Source organism: Argopecten irradians, chromosome 3, assembly GCF_041381155.1.
Source record: "Argopecten irradians isolate NY chromosome 3, Ai_NY, whole genome shotgun sequence".
NCBI lineage: Eukaryota > Metazoa > Mollusca > Bivalvia > Pectinida > Pectinidae > Argopecten > Argopecten irradians.
In genome coordinates, this window is record NC_091136.1 from 31874918 (window position 1) to 31896418 (window position 21501).

Sequence of the window (21501 nt, forward strand, 5' to 3'; positions counted from 1 at the left end):
ATCCCTGTGCCAGTGTACACTGTAAATAATTATCATATCCCTGTGCCAGTGTAGACTGTAAATAATTATCATATCCCTGTGCCAGTGTGGACTGTATATAATTATCATATCCCTGTGCCAGTGTAGACTGTAAATAATTATCATATCCCTGTGCCAGTGTAGACTGTAAATAATTATCATATCCCTGTGCCAGTGTAGACTGTAAATAATTATCATATCCCTGTGCCAGTGTAGACTGTAAATAATTATCATATCCCTGTGCCAGTGTAGACTGTAAATAATTATCATATCCCTGTGCCAGTGTAGACTGTAAATAATTATCATATCCCTGTGCCAGTGTACACTGTATATAATTATCATATCCCTGTGCCAGTGTAGACTGTAAATAATTATCATATCCCTGTGCCAGTGTAGACTGTAAATAATTATCATATCCCTGTGCCAGTGTAGACTGTATATAATTATCATATCCCTGTGCCAGTGTAGACTGTAAATAATTATCATATCCCTGTGCCAGTGTAGACTGTAAATAATTATCATATCCCTGTGCCAGTGTAGACTGTAAATAATTATCATATCCCTGTGCCAGTGTAGACTGTAAATAATTATCATATCCCTGTGCCAGTGTAGACTGTAAATAACTATCATATCCCTGTGCCAGTGTGGACTGTAAATAATTATCATATCCCTGTGCCAGTGTAGACTGTAAATAATTATCATATCCATGTGCCAGTGTGGACTGTAAATAATTATCATATCCCTGTGCCAGTGTAGACTGTAAATAACTATCATATCCCTGTGCCAGTGTGGACTGTAAATAATTATCATATCCCTGTGCCAGTGTAGACTGTAAATAATTATCATATCCATGTGCCAGTGTGGACTGTAAATAATTATCATATCCCTGTGCCAGTGTAGACTGTAAATAACTATCATATCCCTGTGCCAGTGTGGACTGTAAATAATTATCATATCCCTGTGCCAGTGTAGACTGTAAATAATTATCATATCCATGTGCCAGTGTGGACTGTAAATAATTATCATATCCCTGTACCAGTGTAGACTGTAAATAACTATCATATCCCTGTGCCAGTGTGGACTGTAAATAATTATCATATCCCTGTACCAGTGTAGACTGTAAATAATTATCATATCCATGTGCCAGTGTGGACTGTAAATAATTATCATATCCCTGTACCAGTGTAGACTGTAAATAACTATCATATCCCTGTGCCAGTGTGGACTGTAAATAATTATCATATCCCTGTGCCAGTGTAGACTGTAAATAATTATCATATCCCTGTGCCAGTGTGGACTGTAAATAATTATCATATCCCTGTGCCAGTGTAGACTGTAAATAATTATCATATCCCTGTGCCAGTGTACACTGTAAATAATTATCATATCCCTGTGCCAGTGTGGACTGTAAATAATTATCATATCCCTGTGCCAGTGAAGACATGATAATGTTAAGTCTTTCTCTGATTTACCAATCGTCTGTATATTGTAAACCCCTTTTTCCTGTAAACAATATTTCGCGTCATTGTAATCTGATATTGGCGGTCGAAGACCTACTGGCAATCGTAAATTTGTAATTCACGATAATAAATATGTTTACACTACAATCATTGCAACATTCCTGATTTCTTTCTACAAAACCCGTCTTCTTTTTGGTGAGGACCGAATTTAAATGTGAAATTGCCATCTATACGTTACATTTCCTCCCCATATCAGTACTACTGAGGACGGAAAAAAACGCGCAAATTCCATAGGAAATATTCCTAATTGAGTCGTTTGAATCATAATTATACTCCGTAACCTTTCTATATATACGTTATATCACATTTATTTCCCCGATTCCTTTCTGATCCCTTTCCGGAATCAGTCCACGCGTACGAGTTATGACAAGATGTATACATGACATTTTATAATGAATCACGTTTCCATATCTCAGAAGTGCTTTAGGATTATTTCCCTTCTAACTGATCAATGTACTTGATGCTCCGGTTTTGCCACGCCCATTTGTTCTTTGAGATGATGAATAAACAGGGGCTCAGAGAGGAGATATTGATTTGATCAGAAATGAATAAATAACACATACCATTTCGACTGCCCATAGTTTGGAGTAAAACGAAATAATTCCTTCTATTTCCCTCTTTTTAACAATAAATAATCCGTACTTACGTGTGCCATTGTGGATTAATATCAAGTATGGATACAATAAAGATCCCTCTGGAGATATGCATCAAATTGTGCATTGTATGTCACCACATTTAGAAAAAGAAAAAAAATACTAATTGACACATTAATCACAAATCATAGGAGGCTTATGTCAAACATTTAAAATTATTATTCAAAATATTGGCTTTGCTATCTGTATAGTTTAATTTCAATTTCGTATCAAAAATCACATTTGGAAAACCATAGGGTAACTGTAATTACCTGAATTCATGTAAATTATTAGTTTTTGCTCATTGCTCCGAATTGAATTTACCCCGTAAATCCCGGTAAAACATCTGTTAACAGGACTTCAAGGACAAACAATTGAGCAAAAAACGAGCACCAACTGCACAATTACTACATAAATCAGTCACATGGATTCTAAAACAAGCTTTATATATGCAGGTATGTACATATTGTATAACGTAGTGAATTATATGCACCGTTTACCTTCCAATCAATACATACACATAAACGGACCTATCTACGGAATGTGATGGATTGCCTCAGCATCAAAGCTTGTGTTTTTGGCATCGTGTAACTCATTTCGTTAATATGTCTATAAAAGATATATACTTGTACATGTATATATGTATAAATTGTATTATCATTTGCGCTCAGAGTGCAATTTGGCGGAGAGAATTGGCCTCGGCAGGGAAATCGGGGAATCGATCGGTACACTTTCTTTTTTAATCTGAACTATCTCAATTCCCAATGGCTCGCATTTCCAGTATAGACAGTATATTACCACTATAAACAACGCTGGCTCACGCATGACGATAACATGTTGTTCACCTGTACGTACTATAATACATTGTGGTTGCGTTTGTCACGGTCCGCTAACTATTAAGAGGCAGGCCAGCATCTGAAGTCATAGGTTGCGGCCGGCAATATGCCAGATCGGGGCCTTTGATGGAACAGGTCGGAACTTTTGATGTTAGGGCCTGTTCGGCTCCTGTTTATATCTAGTATTTATAAATATCAAATATTGGGTGCATTAAGTACACCTCATGATCATTTACCTATACCAATATTATTTATGTTGTAAGTCGAGTAAGAGTTATCTCCCTTCGAACAAAAACCGATACCGGTACATGTACCGTTATATGTGATGTTGTAAGTCGAGTAAGAGTCATCTCCCTTCGAACAAAAACCGATACCGGTACATGTACCGTTATATGTGAGCGTATTAAATATTATATAGCAAATAATGTGCTCTCTTTTTCTTTAATATACTAATATTCATATACAGTTATTACTTAACCTATTTCTATTTGTTGTTAACCGCCTATGTTAATTTATATGTGTATAGTATTCACATAAAGTTGCTGAGTTTTTATCATTCTAATATTGTGTAAATTGGTAACAAAGACTAAAAGATGCTAATAATTTAATTGTTAACATTCCCCTGTTTTATGTTGTACTTTTTATATGGATTTCGTCATGTTTATTTATACTGCCCAATATCGTTGATCTCAATTCAAGAGATTCCCTTCCTTGAGATTGTTCGTTTGAGTTTGTTTTTTATGGCAGCAGAGCATATTTTGACACGCATATGTGCAACGACATGCAATCTGTTACAGATTTATTATACTCAATTATAACTGCATAAAGAAGCAATATTTATTCAGTATTGTCTTCATGATATTGTTTTACTAACACTAAATTGAATTTTATCTGAATACGTCAAGCTGACTTAACTTTTACCGACAAGAAAAGGAAGCAGTGTCATTCTAGGTTAATATATGTGTATAGAAAATAATATATTCGATGTATTGGTTTGAGGACATTTGGGTGCAATAAGGTAAGTACAATCAGTTTTTTTTTAATAATTTTACACTGGAAGTTTTTTTTAATAATTTTACACTGGAAGAAACAAAATCTAACATCAAAATATGTCCAGTGTAACGTATTCGAATTGAAAAGACTCCTGACACACATACTCATTCATAACTGACCGATAATGTGATGATCAGTCTGTAGTAGGGCGTGTAAAATGTGACGACTGACCGGACTAGTCTGTGTCACCAGACTGACCTCTACATGACATTCATCACTGGTCATTATATAAAGCTGATTTCATCGGTACTCTTATGGATAGCAATGACCCTTGTAGAGATGTGTTTCGTACTCTCCATATTTTTGAGTGACAACACTTACAAGTGTCTAAAGCTTTAAAAGAAAGCATCATGTATCATCCGTGTATCAGAAACTGATATGTCACTGCAGGGGCGAAACTGATATGTCACTGCCTTTACTAGCCTTACTTTAGGAAAATTGTTTTTTTATCAGGGACGTAGATCACATATAAATCTTTGTTTGGATACAGGATTCTTCTGTTTATGATTTCCTATTTTTTCAGATTAACAATTCTGAATCATCCAAGAACACATCACTGCAGCAACATGCAACAATTAATAAAACTATGCCAAAGCCAACCAACAGATATACGTTAGATGACCAATGTGAGTAGTCATTTTCTGCAATATCATACTATATTTTTTTTATTTTCATCTGGAAATCTGCTGCCGAGATGTTTGGTACATCCGGACTTGAAACAATGAAAGCATATTTAGGTGTATTGTTTTCTTGTCTTTTAACTAGTTTTGAAATAAACAATACAAAATTAAACCGACGCAATAAAATCGGATTAAAATTATATACCAAATGATAAGTCTAGGTTCCGGAAAATATGAGTGTGCTTCTTTCCGGCTGTCTCACGCGTCGGTATTCTAAACACGTGCACGTGGCCGATGACATGACCAACTTCCGGTGAATATTTATAGAACGATATTAGAGATATCAGCAAAAGTTTAACGATTAGCAGCTTATGTTAACGCCCTTTTTGATGATTACAGTGGAATTGTGTCTCCTTTTTTTACTTTAAATAGTGGAGCTCATGACACATAAAGCTCTATTTATCTATAATTTTGTTATCTAAATCGTAGTTATATTTATACTTTACAGTAGTCTGTTTTTAAATACACATATCTGACCCATATTTGTCATAATTCTAAATTCTTGGGTGTTTCTTTGATGGAAAGTTTATTATGTGAAATGGCCAAATGAAAATAAACCAAATATTAAATTTAGGGGTTACATTTTACTTCTAAATTTAGAAATTGGCATTGAAAGTGTAAGAATCATGACATTGCATTATTGAGGTAGTGTGATGTGTTGTGGAGTTTGTCATGACACAGCATTAGGATCGCCACATTATGAATAATCTGTTAAAACTATGATAATTTATAGGATTTTCTAAGCATGCCCCACTGAATCATTTTTATGCAATATTAGAATGTCATTGCCTTTCTTCCGCTATTTTCACAATCCTAGCATTTGTTCCATAAATAAAACTAATGAAAATAATTGTAACATAAAAAAAAGATAACCTAAGTTTAGATCCTAAGAATAAACAACTATTATAGTAGCCAGTGTGAATGTCCTTATGTTGCTAAAACGCCCACAGTACCCCATCGCCATGCCTATGATGCAAGTAGTAAAGTCCCATTATGAGGCTTTAAATAGTCATGATAACCAAAATATTTTGGTGTGGTCACAGATTAACACTTGTAAACCGATAAAGGAGGAGCTTCGGTGGACACTGACCTTTGGTTAAACCAACATGAAAGAGAGTATTACTGTAATGCATATAGTCACCGATGTTCCTTAGAGCGATCCGATGTTCCTTAGAGCGAGTCACCGATGTTCCTTAGAGCGGAGCCCATTTATAATTACAAAAAAAATGTAGTTAATATTTAAAGTAGCGTAACTTCTTTTCGATATTTCGTTTTAATATTAGCCTGCAGTGCTGAATTAGCGGTTTGACAAACCCACAATATTAAGCTGTATATATTAACCCAGTAGGTCTCTGACCGGAAACAATCTGCTGTGCAGACAGAAAATGTATCAATATCTATTTTACTGTTCGAGCTTCAGTGGTCGATGAGTCAAATCTGAAGCATCAGTTCTTATGTAAATGTTTATGTGTTGAAGCTGTGGTGAGTCACCAAGAGGAAGCCTTCATTATAATATGTTATTCAGATTCACCAATGGATATAAATAACGAGGACCAAATAAAAACTGTTCGATTCGGATTTAGGTCGTCCCGCTCCGGGCTGAGTATTAGATCACTTCCATTTATACACTGTGACGTTGATAATCGGAACCCGCACAATCTATTACATCGCTCAATGCATCAGTCAATGTAAAGCGAACTACTCGGTTTTTACTCTAAAGAAAGTTCAAATGGAAAAAAAGAAATAAAAAGATAGATCCTCCCAGTAAATAAGATAAATCTTGACAGAATCTGTTTATCACATGGGTGATGATCAATGCTAAGCTTTCACCCGTAGTCAGACGTCGCATGTGAATCATTTATAAAAAAAAACACTGTTGATAAAAGGATAGACTTGCATGTATAGATTTTGCTGCTAATCGTAGAATACATAAGTGCTGTTTTAGCTTATTCATTGACAAAATATATAAATAACCCAATACATGTATGAATTGGAACTATTTTGTCATCCATGACCTTTCATCATTTTAACTCACCAATATTGTGTAAATAAAAAATAACATTTGAAACTTATATATAAAAATATAATCTATTAAAACATTTTGCGATGACAGTGAGCGGTCTGCAAGGTTGTCAGTCGTTACATGTAATATTACACTTGAAGTGTTGAAGAAATGGAACCGCAACATGAAGTAGCAAGTTCCATGGATAACAGTTCCTTGCAATTGGCATTTTGTTTTCGATAGCTGAAGCGGAGTACGACATACAGAAGATGCTTTGATAATGCTATTTTGAAAATGATATCGGATGAAATTTAAAAGAGCTTTCTATCAGGGCCACTACGGTTCAAATAACAAATTGCTTTATTTAATTTCCAAATGCAGTAAGACTAACAATATACAACCAAGTCATTTGATGATGTACCATTCTTACAAAAGTTTTATGCGTGTACCCCGAGGTAGTTACATTTTAAGGAAACTCATTCAGTTACAGAATATTTTATTATAAAATACTATACTTTATTTATTTCCATACATACTTCTTATTCTTCACAATTTCAGTGGTATTGCAATAGGAATTTAAAAATGAAGACGACACTTTTATTGCATCGATAAGGTCCGGTCACCAATGGCTGGTCGCTAGACCATGGCGAAACAAATGTGAAATAATATAATAATATTATGATAAAAGTAAAGGTTGTAAGCACATCTTGGCAGCCATGGTATTGTTATGATGTGACAGGGGCCGTACAGGGATTGTGTCTGACATTCTTATTACCGATGGCCGTTCATAATTAATACCACTTACTCTTCAACTCACAACACACATCTTTATAGAAATAATATATAACCCGACTATACAGATAAATAGGATCGCAATTACTTTCGTCGTGGACCATTCGCTATATAGGTTTCATCTATCAATTATGGACAACTTGTTGTATGTATTATCTGTTGGTCGATGCGGTACGTTAATTTGTCTGTGGTCCGAAGTTTATCTGGTCCCGACACGCGACCAAACGTCCGACACATAACGCAAGCGTCTGTCAGCGAGATTCGGCGAGAATCGTGAACGCCCAATTCTTCTCTGGTCTTACATCAAAGCGTTACTGATTTTAAATTAATGACTTGTCCGTATCTTATAAAGGCGTAAATCAACGCTGACCAGAATAGGAAGGGGCCTGTCTTTTCCGTTTGCATGCACTAATGAAGTCCTCGACAACGCTACGTGTTTATAGAAAATTTATGGCCGCGGCTAGATTTTTGTGTGTCTGGTTGTGAAAATATAAGTATATTTCAGACTGGAAATTAAATATGAATGTTTTTCCGTCGCGTTTTTATCGGAATGAGAACACTCTGCTAATTAGGCTTCAAAGAGATTGTATCACACGATTTCTCTCGGACAAAACAAATATTAACCCGCTTGCGACGGTTTTAATGGGAAATTTTGCCATAAATAAGTCGAGAAGAAACAAACGAATTCGCCAAATCATTATTGCTTATCAATTACTTATTGTTGGCTGTTTACTCTGACCCACAAACATGTGCAGGTATTGGCCAAATTACAACGTGCATGCATAACCGCCGAGGTATTTGTCATTTGGGGGCGCTTCCCATGTTAGGCCAAGTAATGCCAAATAATGTTTGAATCAAAGGTCTCATGTAGACCAAGTTTTCAAGATGATACAAGAATATACATAGAAGAATTTTGCAGACATAAATCACCATTGTAACACATACATTGTTTAAATAATAATACCGAACATATTTTCATCTCCTTCCTTTATTTTCTACATTTGAGAAGAATCTACAAATCTTAAAATATCGGTAGAAGCCATGGCGAATCACCAAGTATGGTATTTCGGGAGAAACAAAGAAACAATATTGTTCAAGACGTGTGTGACGAAATGGCAAGTCTGTGTTACCATCCAACGTCTGTTGTCCATGAGACGTTTAATCGTTGTTGTCGTCTAGGTCCGAAATATATACCAGAATCCAGGATGGCACATCCCGTCTGTGATATCTGAAAATGACCCGAAGATCACTCGCAAACGGGGCCTAAACTAAGGAAAACTTGACTAACATTTATCATGTTAAACAGTCTAGGATTTATTTTTGTGACAAATTAGAAAGATTGATGGGTTTCTAATGAGTTTATAGGATAATGAATTACCCTTCTATCGCCGTCGTTACTCAGTATTGACGGCGGCAGTGTTTGACCTTTGACCCTGCTATCTCGGGACGCTAATTTTATCGTTAATGTATAGTTTTACAGGTTGTTAACATACCTAAGGAACTCCTGCTAATTAATTGGTCTCTTTATACTCACATCGCCCAATTACCATAAACGACCATCTTACATTTACCGTTCCGAGAATGGTTCAACTTCCTTCTGAACCACGTAATATTTATGGCTCCGTCTAATTGTCGTCTGCTAAGAGTGAAACACTAAAAATACATGTTCGTTCGGAACATAACATATTGATATACTAGTAGTATATGTCTGGCTGTTTTTGTGTATTTAAATTCTGTAGTGGTTACAGATATTAGTGTCAACCATAAAGAAACTTTACTAACAGCCCAAGGTTCATTAGACGGCTATGTAAGAATTGGGAATACCACGTTCAAACTATCCCAACTAAACTCATCATTACTTCCTAATTAGAGGAGATATCTTTGGTGATAATTCATCATCCGATTGACATTTAACAACCATGTTTAATATGTAATTGCTGTGTCCGCTTGACGCTTACAATTCGCTACCCCTCGCCCTCGCGTTCCGCCCTCTGGTGTTTCCTATATCCCTCCCAACCCCTCTCTATAAATCTATATACTGTCGAGATTAGCCGTGTCGGTATGGAGGAATACACCTCTATAATTTGTCAGTAATGCTAGAATGTTATGCAGAGATTCTGTATCTAGGAATCTGCCAACATTCTTTGGGAAAGGGTCCAGATTATTGTTCTCCAATTGGACGCCGTAACCTCTGGAATTCCATAACACTATCCGTACGTACACATACCGTGGCTACTACAGACGATAAATGAGATGTTTTATTGTTCATCATCTTTTATGTTTACCAAAGTCCTGAAACTATTACAAAATGTATTTTTATTTGAACGATTGTTCAGTACAGATAGGTGAAACATGAGGCATTGCACAGAAACTACACGCAACCAAAACGTTGGTTGTTCTCATGCACAGATATACAAATCTATCAAATAGTTGATTACCCAATGTAAAGTCCAACAAATAGCGATGAATATGCTTAAACAATCAAAAGATCATTGACATTTTTTGTTTGATTTTCCCCAGACATTTTGAGGGTAATTTTCTAAGACTCTTTGACTCGTTGTGAACGTAATGGCCAAACGATTAGGCTAAATGTTGTATAATCACTCAACATTCTAGAAATGTCATTCCATATTGTATGCCTTTTTATGGGGTCAACAGAATCATTCGACCTGTTTGTTTTTAATCCTAGTTTATTACACCATTGATACATACCGCCATCGTTGCGAACACCTCAAACATGTAGTAAACCCCAGTCATCACCTCCACTTCCGTCACCAATAGTCCTCTTAAGTGTTACTATAAAAGGATGACAGTAACATATACCGCAGCCTCCCAAAACATCCACACACCACAACATGTTGCACACAAGAGAGGCCGTCCTAAAATGACCATAGATGTATTAACACGTTCAACCTATCAGAAACCAAACCAGATGTTTCGTCGTCATTATTTTACCTCTTCTAGTGTATGTTTATTTGGCAGACAGACAGGTTTAATGACAAAACGAAAATTAGGTGAAAGTCATATACTGTATAGTACTCTATCAGTTTATTGGTGAAATGAACTTTTGATATGAGCAATAGATAGCCCATTGACGTTGGATTGCAGCAATGATTGTCGCTGTGTGGCCAATCTGTCAGTTTGGTCACGTTTGTAGACGAGACGAGATACTATCAAGTAGACTCAGACAGTCCAGAATACTCAAAATAGATCCACTCTCATTGATTAACCAAAACTGTGTCGGAAATATTCTGGTAATATTATAGCATACAGTCTCGGGGGTTTATTTTAAGAATGCATTTCGGGACATCGATAGCCATATAGCCTGTTTATAACATTTGAAAGCGAGATTGCGCTGTATGTCTGCACTATCATGAAAGGTTTAATGGTATTCATGCAAATGTCTCTGAGAACATTTGCGATAACAATTAATTGTATAAACACTTACGAGAATAGAATCAAACGGTAAGACGACGCGGTACTTATCCCTAATGTTTATTAATGTCATTATTCAATACATTTCTTCGAGTATACAGAATCTTCAAAGAGGCTGAAATGTCGACAGTTTCAATGATGATTTAAATGCATCTCTGTGTACGATGGTGCGGAAGTGTTATCGCGCGGACACGGCTGAGGTGTCGCCGGAACTATAAATCGAATCCTCCCTTTTAACGACCAAGGGGATGTGACGGGGTGACAAATCGATGTCATTTGTCTCAATCTAACTGTTTAAGAAACTATCGCTTGCCTATGGCTCCAAAATCAGTAGTTATAAGTATTTTAATATCAGGCACGCATGCGCGGTAAAGCGACCGTAACGGGGAGTAATTAGGATTGTTTATTAGCTGTTTAACTTCTAAAGCCATGAAAAAATGGAGTTTTAATGTTAATGTTGACTTTACCGATACAAAGTCGTTATTATGGCACATCAATGAGCATTTGGAAAGCTGGTTCATAATACCCGGAACACCTTTGAACTTTAGTGTTAATGTACACTGTTCTAAGGTCGTGGGGACATTTGTGACGACAGAGTCCAGATTTTGCAGATAATGATAATAGTGTGTTGATATTTTCTGCTTTTATGTTACATTACATCTGAAAATGATTCGTTATTATGGCCAGGTCGGACTATTTGGGGTGTTCTAAATAAACAAGTGGTTTTAATGTTCCATGTGGTGTGTTTGGACCCCTGGGTCAAACCCTCATTAGACACGTTGTACACCCGTTTCGTGTTCAAATTTAGAACAATATGCCATTGCCAACACATTTTAATAACGGGGCTTTCGAAACCGGTATCAATTTACGTGACTAATAGAATTAAAACCAAGTGATTCTGTCTTAATTGTTTCTTTTATGACCATTATCTAACGTACATGTACAACAATATACAGACTAGTTATTATGCACAATACTTTCTGGGAAACCTTAAACGTGTATTTTATATTCTGAACGTTGCAAGTTGTTGCAGACGCATTTAACGGTACAATATCAATGCCACAGTGATCGCAATACTTGAGCTGGGAGTACCACTAGGGGGCGTGGTACAGTTAGCAGAATCATAGTAATACCACCAGGGGGCGTGGTACAGTTGGCAAGATCATGATACCTCCACTAGGGGGCGTTGATCACTTGGCAGCATCACGGTTGTCGCTGGTATTTTAATTTTATTGTTGACACATGTGATGCCTTCACCTACAACATGGCACCGGTGTTTTCGCAGTGTTACTGAAGCGGTTAATTTCTGTATAATACACGAATTATGATATAGACATGATATTGCGTAAACATTGTAATGAAGATCTCCAAGGTCTAGGCCAGATCGACAAGCTAACCGGTCTTTGCGAGACAGTATGGTACGAAATCTAAAGATATAATGATAAGTGTCTGAAGCTCGCGCACCTGTTCCCTAAACAAAATACATATTTCATTACGAGTCCTAGCGCCGAGACTTGTCTGTTACATCTGCTATTTCTACTTCATGCTAAATTTGCTCAGAATTTGGAGCATCACCCGGCACTGATAGTAATTAAATCTGTCCTGTGACGATGCCCTCCATCAAATTTACGGCCGTGAAATACTCCAAAAATTATTGTCATGGTGGAAGACCGTGTTAAGATTACAGTGATCACCATTTTCCCACAGATATATTATGATGGAGATAACAGAAGGATCTGTTATCAATTTGCTGCCAATTCTTGGTGTGTCACGACTCCTCGCCGATCGACATGCGATAACTCACCGCGTCTCGGCTAATTCCTCCCGGCCGATGCTCATTTGATAGAGATCGTAAAACTATTCATACAGCCCATTTCTAGAAGATTTGCTTATTATCTCTTGGTCGTTAAAATGTTGGTGTTTTATCGGATATGTTTTTAAACTGTGTCAGTGAGTGGTTTTTGAGAAAGTTGTTCGTAATTGGCAGGCCGTGACAGGCACCAACAGTACGAGAAAAGTTCTAATTAGACAAAGTTCGTCAGCAATCTGGAATTATGCACATTAAAAATTCATTAGAGCACGAGATATCTTAATAACTTAAATAAGTGTAAAAACTTCACTCTTAATTCAATATAAATTTTGACGAAGACATTTTAAGATTATGTAATGTTTATTATGGTACATGTGGCCTGGCATGTACACCCGGTGTGGCGGTCACGCCCAGCATTAGTGGAATGTGATATTAATGCCGGAGTCCTAAATTATGTCCGGGAGGTTATATACTCATGTTTGAATTAATAATTTTTAGTAGATAAAAAAAACAACCGGTGTTTAACAAGATTACCTATCAAAGATCAATTACATAAGCAAATATCAATATTTTTGATATCTTAATGCATATGGACATTACATTTCCATATTTGAAAAACCATTAAATTATATTGAGTATTAACACTTCCTAAGAATGATTCGTGAATTTAATAAGTGACATTCTACGTTACCGTAAGTGCAACAGAATGCACTAAAACTTTACAGTGACCCCGATGTTGACATTGACAAAACGCCGAACAATGTGATACAGCGCTGTAGTAATAACAACATAAAGTTAACAAGTGCTGGTGACATTCACAATAACAAACACAACTTATCACCACGAGGGTCGCACGTGGAGCTCACGACGTACACACTCTAACATATTACTGGCTACGATCGATCTTTTAAACTACTTGGGCAAAACGTATCTTATTTAATCATGGACCAAATTGAGCAATATCGGTGGTTCATTTGCGTTAAGAAAATTTAACCAATTAAAACTCCCATTCTGTTTGCTCTGTGTTCCTTTCTGTCACCTCCAACGAACATTGCGATTGGTTGGTTGAACGTGGGCAATAGATGTCCCACAAAGAAAACGAAACTTTTGGTTAGTGAAATTTTGAATACCGCATTTCAACTCTATGTCTCTGATTGGCGAGGCGACAGTCCCTGAAAGTAGAGTGTTAGAATTGGTCACACCCATTATCATCTGACTAGATATAGAATGTTATATGCTATCTTTTTCCTTAGTAAGTTTTCTTCCTCCAAAAGGCCGTATTTATTTTGGCCTTTAGCTTAGAATTATCTTAAGAAATTAATGTTCCTGTTTTCCCCTTGCGAAAGGTTTCTAACGTGGAGGTTTCTACTCCTACTTGATACCAGGTATTGGGACGACTAAAATATTTAGTACATACAGTGTATACTTCTGGTTTATGGCTCAGGTTTGTTGTCTCTTTACAATAAATCTCACTACCCAGACAACTGTCCACAGCCATCTCTGCTCCAATAATTAAACAGCATTGTATCCTCCTACATGTACCTAGCTGCAATATTGTAGCTCAAAAGACTTTTAGACAGAAAATAGTGTCGTCTGTAGAGCTACAATTGGTGCTAATGGAGCAAAGTAATGATTGTGGAAACCATCATTAAAACGTTTGTACGCATTTTATCGTACTTGTTTTATATTTCTTACCTACTAGACAATAAAACCAAATTCACAGCGAGAATTATTTTTTACATAATTATACATACTGAAGGTCTTCCTGAAGGGAATGTACATGTACATATGGTAAATCTACAATTGTGAACTTGACGTCTTGTGAGCCGTATGGTAGCTATTAAGAATGACTGTTATGTTTTTTTGGACAAAAGTGATATATAAATACATGTTTACGCATAAAATATTAAAAATTGTGCCCGAGAGATTTTCTGAGGTACTGCTCCACCTGGACACATAGGCACCTTTTCGAACCCGGCCGAGAGTTATAGTAGGCCGGGTACGTAGATTCGTTCTACATCATACCATATCTTCTTCATTGTTATCATTATAATGTATGTGTGTCACTCTTCTCGCCCTTCATACGAAGTACAGTATATTTTAACTTCCGATTTTAGCGTTCATTCCATTTCCGGTTCCTGCTTTTCAATTTTATAGATAACCACTAATTTGCACCTCCCTATTATTGAGCACCACGAGTATCATATCGCTATTTAATATATATTCGTTTTCCGATAGAGCTCTGCAGTACACATACACTGATTAACAAACCGCTTGTTTACTATACATATCGCCGGCCGTCTATATAACAAGCCGGGGTCACTCGGTGCAAAATAATAGATGAAAAAGATTATTGCATCAGGCGATACGTTAGTAAAAAACACAACACAGAACATCGGTCAAAACATGACTAACTTAAATACGACTTTGATTTTGTACCTCGGCTGCTAATCACTCTCTTAAGTGCCTCTTTAACAATGCACGCTCTGTAATTATTTGTAAATGGCGACTTAAATGGTGTAAACAATCGAGTTATTTATGCCATAAGTAGTTCGTATATATCGTTATATAACTAGGAACACACACTCGTGGGGTGAAGTAGGGAACTCAGACAGGCGAACAAGTGTCAACATAGACTTCAAACACAACACACAGACACGCTCCTCAATGGTTTTGTTTGACATTGTAGTAGCTGTGTGGAGGATAATAACTACAAATCGTGTCCTTAAAGTTATCCAAGGACAATTGATCAAGTGAAACTTCTGAACGTGTATTGGGGCAATATTACAAAGGTAAATTGCTGATCTAAATTCATCTTTACAAATGCATTGTATAATATATGTTGTACAAAGACCCAAATCCGCTGAGCACTATGATTACTAATATCCAGTTGTTTTTTTCTCCATTGCATTTAATATCTGTAAGTAGGACAAAACTAATAGAAAATATCAACATATGTCGATCAGTAGGTCATGTCACTCTTTTAACGAAACCCTCTTCGCGAAGGTAACACGAAGTATCACATAGGATAGTATACTCATCATCATTCGTTTAATATCATTTACCATGTAACATCCTCCAGCTAGTCGCGGTATGTCTCCGTCAATGACACAGTCAGCATCTGTTAGATGTCTTTAACTGACACTTCCGTAAGCATGGTAAGAGTATCTCAATCACCATAAAGGTCTAATCCCAATGGACCTTAAAGCAATGAAGCCGAACCAAAATACAGATAACTGTTTTTATTGTGAAGTATTACACGTGAAGGCCACAGACTAGTACGATAAGTGTATCTAGGGACAAGTCTGAGGACATAATCAGGTCACAGGGACTTTAACAACGTCACTGTATGTCAACAGATAGCACTCGAAGGTCAAACGTCTTATTGCGTCTTGCTTAATTTGCCAGTATGGAGGCCATACGCTTCCATTTAGCTGAAATTACAGGTTATATGCTTCGGTCAAGCTGAATTGGAGGTTATATGCTTCGGTCTAACTAAATTGGAGATTATATGCTTCGGTCTAGCTGAATTAGAGGCTATATGCTTCGGTCTGGCTCAATTGGGGATTATATGCTTCGGTCAAGCTGTTTGCAGGTTATACATGTATGCTTCGGTCTCGCTGAATTGGAGGTTATATGCTTCGGTCTCGCTGAATTATAGGTTATGTGCTTCGGTCTCGCTGAATTATAGGTTATATACTTCGGTCTTGCTGAATTGGAGGTTATGTGCTTCGGTCTCGCTGAATTATAGGTTATATACTTCGGTCTCGCTAAATTGGAGGATGAATGCTTCGGTCTCGCTGAATTATAGGTTATATACTTCGGTCTCGCTGAATTGGAGGTTATATGCTTCGGTCTCGCTGAATTATAGGTTATATACTTCGGTCTTGCTGAATTGGAGGTTATGTGCTTCGGTCTCGCTGAATTATAGGTTATATACTTCGGTCTCGCTGAATAGGAGGTTATATACTTCGGTATTGCTGAATTGGAGGTTATATGCTTCGATCTTGCGGAATGGAGGTTATATGCTTCCATCTTATTTAATTAAAGGTCATATGCTCCCATTTTGCTTAATTGAATAATACATGCTGAATATAGGACATACGTTTTTGTCTTGCTCGGGCCATACGTTTACGTTATGCTGCATTGAATGTCATACGCGTCCGTCTTGCTTTATTGGAAGTCATACGCTTATGCATTGCTTAATGGGGGGGGTCATATGCTTCCATCTTGCTGAGCTGCGTCATTCTTATTTTATGCTGCTATGTGATACCATATTTATCATAAGATTCATACATTGTCGGTTTTCAGAAAATTCCAATATTATATAGCAATAAACTTAACAACGACAGAACGTTCTAAAAAATATCTTTAATTCTCTTATTTCATGTGTGAATTGAGTGCGTTTGGGGGAGACTCGGAAAATCAAATTAAGTAATTGTTCATTTGAAGACTGCACCCGTCGTTTTCCTTTGGGAAGGCTTATTAAAAACTGGATCCACGATGATGGAAGATGCATGTTTTCTCCGTAATGTAAGATACGATATGTTTTTGATTTGGAGTAAATGTTTTTGATGTCTTGCCGTATCAGACAGGAATCTGTCTGTGACTGGTGAATGCCGTGCAGTAAGTCATCCTAACACCTGGAACCTGGATATATATCAGCTTTGTCAGGTGATACTCACAAACAGGTGAGAATGTAGCAACGCGCGTGCGTCATTTATAGGTGAAATAAGAACACGTAAACTGTCTCAGAACACGCGAGAGAACACGTTGGAATAGAAACTCTCCTCACACAGTTTCTTTTTTGATAGCCGGTGCATTTTGACAGTTTCTCTCTTATATTCCTTCAAATTTCAAATTAATCAACCATTTTCGTAGAGTTAAAATGGGTCTAGACTGGCCACCAGTGTCTAAAATATCGAAAACAAAAATCATTAAAATTTGGCTTGATTTTTTTGTCTCTATTTCATGTCTGATCCTAGAGTTTCAAATTAGGAGAGATAATCCAGTAAAGCACTTGACTGAGAAAGTCTTCTGTATAAGGGGCCTCCAAAATGCTTGATTTAATGTAATAAAACTATGCTTTGTCACGAAAATCGAGTTTGGTCATCCAAAAATCATTGTGTTTAGGTACCGATTCCTAATTAGGCATTAAAACAACAAAGTATTTTCTCACTATGGTTTGGTTCGACCATCAAAATAATAACATAGATGCCTGGTATTGACATAAAAGTAACCCTAAGTTCTTCCTGGGTATGACACCGACATTCAGTTTTGTCAACAATACCGCATGTGGCCAATCCCTGATATACAATCTCTAGTTTATCGTCAATATCGAGTTTTGTTATCCAGTAATATCTGGCTTTTCGCCGATATCAACATGTAATGTTTACTGGTATCAATAGATTTTGCCATCCACGTATTGTTATATTTTGTCGTTGTTAAATACAATGTAGAATTTTGTCGTTTGTTGAATGGTTTAGATTTTGAACATACCAAGAAAAACGTTTATACTTCTTCAAAAAAATCTTAGTGTTTCGTTGGGTTTTTCGTTTTGTCTCGTCCCCCGTAAGATACGAGACATGAGTATCTTATGCTATCTAACTGCTTTTCATTCCCATAAAACTGTCTTGCAGCCAAGTTTGTTTGATGCAAAAAATAATTGTGCATTTCATGCAACAACATCTTTTTACATTGAATGGAAATTTTTGACACACCTTTTTCAATTAATAGAAAACATAATTCCCCCGTGTTAAATAGATAAAGTCATCGTCATAAACATGTTTATTGATGACGTCACTATGGTTTTGTAGCAGTTTGACAGGGAGTGAGGGACCACCTGTTCCAACATAATTATATACCGTGTACGCGAGGGCACGTGACTCTGGTGCGATATGGTGTGCTAGTACAGAAAATACCAAAACATGATATTATTCTTTTATTTACTAGCTTTCATGTAACTGCATTTGGATTTTCACAAAAAAGACAATCATCTTCTTTTGACTTTTTAAAATATGTATTATATATTATGTCCAATATATTTAGGCTACATAAATTCTGGTACTAATTAGTACCATTATTCTTCACATGAAAATGCCTAGACCTCTGTAATTCAAGAAATGACTAACTTAGTATCTAGTGAGGTTTGATTTTGATAAACGTGTTCAAAAAATGTGTAATTGTTATAAGTTTGTGTTTGACAGAAAACAATTGGAACTAGTTTGATTTACATGTAGGCTTACACTGAAAGAATATGTACATGCATGTATACAGTATTTATCTATGTACATAACTGACATTTACTCCACATTTTCTTTATAGAATATATGGGACCTTCAACCAGATGACAGAAGTGCAAGATGTGATGGCAGCTTGCCCAAAAATAAAAGGGAAAAACAACTACATGTATCTCTGAGATCAAAACTGACAGTAAAAAGTAAAGTCTGTTTGTAATATACCCATTATGAACCAGAAAGAAATTATTTTCAAGAAGGAAGGACAGAACAAACCTAGCATAATTCTTTACTATTATCACCAGGATATTTTCAAATTATTCATTTCTTCTTCACACAAATGAAAAAAGGAATAATAATGATTATTGCATGTTTACACACCTAGTGTGTATAACTTTTGAATAATTTATATGGGACAAGGATGTAATTCTAATTTATGAACAATAAACCAATTAAAATAATATGTGTCATTTGTCTGAGTTGTTTAATTATGTAGTGTACATTTCAAAAATGTTCAAATACAGAAAATAAATAGCAAACAAGACTGGAGCTAGATCAAAGGTTATTTGGGTCAAAAGTCAGTGTCAAATCTCAAGATATTGGCTCTATAGATATACATATATTCCTATGTGTAATGAAAAAATCTTGTTGTGTAATACACAGATTGCACATATATATAAGAATAGCCATATATCTGTAGAGACAATAGCCTGTGATGCATGTTGTTAAATTGCATTATTCATTTTTGACTATTTTAAGTTGCAAAGTTTTGATTGATTTAGAAAGGAATAGACTGACAATAACTTCTAATTAGTCCAGGTAAATCAAGGTCTACATGTACAAGCTCTTAGCAACTTCACATAATTAGTGTTTGGAGCAAGATCACACTAAAGGAATTAGGATTGCTTGAATATATAAAGATAAACTAACAAAATATAACTTATGAAGTTAGATTTTCCACCAGGTTAGACTACATACATACTAAAAATGAATTTTACTGCAATTACTCTGATGACATGATAATCACATGCTATGGTCAGCTTATTTGCTACTGGATGCTATTTTGAACTCCAGTCATTTTTCTATTGACTTAAAGGGACAATTCAGTCTAAGAGAACATAAAAATTTGTACAAATATCGGAAAAACCCCTGTTCTAATGGAAATTAGATCAGTCGGTTTTACTGTGATATGCCAGAAAAGCCCATGGTGGTGAAATGTTCAAACTCGCTCGCTATCCGCCATTACACATTGTGGTCGAACATCTTGTATGCCGAACCCTTTCCCTTGCTCGTAGAGTAATGCAACTTTTGTCTAGAACTGCTCAAATCGCTCTGACAGTAGTGTGTTTACCTTATTAGGTGAATTATCTTGCCTCAAAATCATTTCATCACCTCCTTAGTGGTTATGTAGTTCATTTGTTTAACGTTCGTGACTTTGGCTCGGGTATGAGTAAAGCGTACATATTGTACCTGCTTAATCGTATTGATCAACGATTTGTAATTACAACGGTATCAATTAAAATACTAAACATTGACGTGGAATTTGTCAATATTTTGTGTTATATATTTCATAAGAAATGTAGAACAATACATATGTAAAAGAATTAACCTGAGTGAATTGTCTCTTTAAAATTCAATGCACAATATGTGTACATGACACTATACAATGCATATAAATGTGCTATTTGTGCATGAATATGATTGTATAAGAAACTTTTAGGTCTTTTATTATGCATGTTTCTGATTCATTTGATTCAGAGGCAAATTCACGACTGGACATCATATTATATGGTAACTATATGGTTCATTGGCAAGTTATAATGTACATGTACATCACAAATTTAACTAAGGGAGCTGTCTTCATTATCTACACAGAAAATATATACATTTGTACATAATTGCATGTTAGACATTCAGAACTTTTAACACACATTAAACCGCCTTATTGCAACGTCAACCCCATTCTTTCTTTTATTTTATTTTTAATTTTCTGTAATCATTGAAATCATATAACCAAATGTTTTTAGTTTCACCAGAAATTTATCATCATGTTTTTAACCAACATGGAGCTTTTCCAACATAAATATAAGAAATATACATAAAATAACACGTATTAAGTTTTATACTCGTATATGGCGGTACATGGTGATTATTTAACTAAAAGATATGTATGTATACATGTATACACATATGACATTGAACAAAAATGCATATTATGTCAAGTTTGCTCTCCGTGCTTAATTTACTTGATTTATTATTATATTTCATTTGGACCTTTATAAAACAGGTTATATGGTTATCCAAGGCAAGTTAAATGTCGTCCGAGATATTTATTTAAAAAAAATATCACCAGAGATTTACATGTAGAAAACCATTTTCGTCTCTGTATAGTACGATGTGTCTTGTCTATTTCATTATTTATTAACACCATTATTTATATATCTGGTACATTTTTGTACAATTTATTATCTTGTCTAGTACGTTGTA

At 35.8% G+C, this 21501-nt stretch overlaps 1 long non-coding RNA gene across 1 annotated transcript; it reads left to right on the forward strand.

Annotated features, from left to right (window-relative positions):
- The first annotated feature begins 3387 nt into the window (after positions 1-3387).
- Positions 3388-19471, forward strand: LOC138318232 (uncharacterized). Its single transcript, XR_011207853.1, has 3 exons — positions 3388-4024; positions 4583-4685; positions 19103-19471. It is a non-coding gene; the product is annotated as an uncharacterized lncRNA (long non-coding RNA).
- The last annotated feature ends 2030 nt before the right edge of the window (positions 19472-21501 follow it).